Here is a 1637-nt window from a genome sequence, read left to right as displayed (position 1 = left end):
GAGCAGGAGACCAATGGGATACAGACCCCAAATTCTCATTAAAAGACCACACCTAATGGTATGACTGTGACTAGAGGAATCCCGGCAGCAATGCTCCCCAGACCTTCTGTTGGCACAGGACAGGAACCATCCCTGAAGACAACTCATCAGGCATGAAAAGGACTGGTCAGTGGAGGGGAGAGAGATGCTGATGAAGAGTGAGCTAATTAAATCAGGTGGACACGGGAGAATGTGTTGGCAACTCTTGACTGGAGGGGGGATGGGAAGATAGAGAGAGAGGGAAGATGGCAAAATTGGCACGAAACGAGAGACTGTAAGGGCTGACTCAATAGGGGGAGAGCAAGTGGGAGAAGGGAGTAAGATGTATGTAAACCTACATGTGACAGACTGATTGGAAAGGTAAATGTTCACTTGAAGCTTAATAAAAATTAAAAAAAATAAAAAAATAAAAATAATAAAAGGGATACTAAAGAATAGAAAGGAGTGCTAGCTTCAGCAGCACATATATTAAAATTGGAACTATACAGAGAAGATTAGCATGGCCCCTGTGCAAGGATGGCACACAAATTTGTGAAGCTTTCCATACTTTTGAGAACAAATAACATCAGATCATGGCCTGAATCTAGGATGCAAGATCATGCCAGCCAGATACTAACCTAGGAAATGAACTCTTAAGGACTATCCAAAACCAAAAGAATTACAGCAGGGAACCAGAGAGGTTAATCTATAAACGACAACAACGTCAGAAAAATAAAAGACGGAATAAACAGTGTAGGTATAAAACTTCCTAATGGAGAGGAAGGCAAGGAGATACCAAGTAATAATACACTGGTTCAAACGTAGGAAGATAAGGATAAATTTCAATGTAACCACAAAGAAAGGTAACAAACCTACTCATCAAAATAAAGAAGAAAAGTATAAAGTCTCAGTAAAATAAAAACTACAAAAACAAAAGAAAAAAAATCCACAAACAATAGGAGTTTAGCACAGAAGAGTAAAAGGAAAAAAGAAAATGTCAGCACCACAAAAAAAAAGCACTACAAAATTACAAAAATAAACTCACTTCTATCAATAATTACACTGAATGTAAATGGTTAAATGCACCCATAAAGAGACAGAGAGTGACAGAATGAATAAAAAAACAGAATCCATCAATATTCTGTCTACAAGAGACACACCTTAGAAACAAAGGCATAAATTCATTAAAATCAAAGGATGAAAGAAAATATACCAAGTAAACAGCTACCAAAACACAGTAGGAGTGGCAATACTAATCTCAGATAAAATAGACTTTAATACAAAATCCATCATAAAAGGCAAAAAAGGGCACTATATAATGATTAAAGGGATAATCCATCATGAAGACATAACCACAATAAACATCTACGCACCCAATGACAGGGCTCCAAAATACATAAAACAAACTCTAATAGCACCCAAAAGAGGAAATGACAGTTTCACAATAACAGTAGGAGACTTCAACACACCACTCTCAGAACATCTAGAAAGAATTTCAACAAAGACACAGAACAGCTAAAGGACACAATCAGCCAACTCGACCTCGTAGAATATATAGAACACTCAGCCCAGTAGCTGTAGAGTACACATTCTTTTCCAATGCACATGGAATGTTCTCC

The 1637-nt window shown here is 37.4% G+C and overlaps 1 non-coding gene across 1 annotated transcript; it reads left to right on the top strand.

The window, feature by feature from the left end:
• The first annotated feature begins 483 nt into the window (after window positions 1-483).
• On the top strand, window positions 484-590 carry LOC111749893 (U6 spliceosomal RNA). The gene has a single exon (XR_002785066.1). It is a non-coding gene; the product is annotated as a U6 spliceosomal RNA (small nuclear RNA).
• The last annotated feature ends 1047 nt before the right edge of the window (window positions 591-1637 follow it).

Source organism: Loxodonta africana, chromosome 9 (genome assembly GCF_030014295.1).
Source record: "Loxodonta africana isolate mLoxAfr1 chromosome 9, mLoxAfr1.hap2, whole genome shotgun sequence".
Taxonomy (NCBI): Eukaryota; Metazoa; Chordata; class Mammalia; order Proboscidea; family Elephantidae; genus Loxodonta; species Loxodonta africana.
The sequence above is the reverse complement of the archived record's forward strand: the minus strand, read 5'-3'. Positions and strand labels throughout refer to the sequence as shown.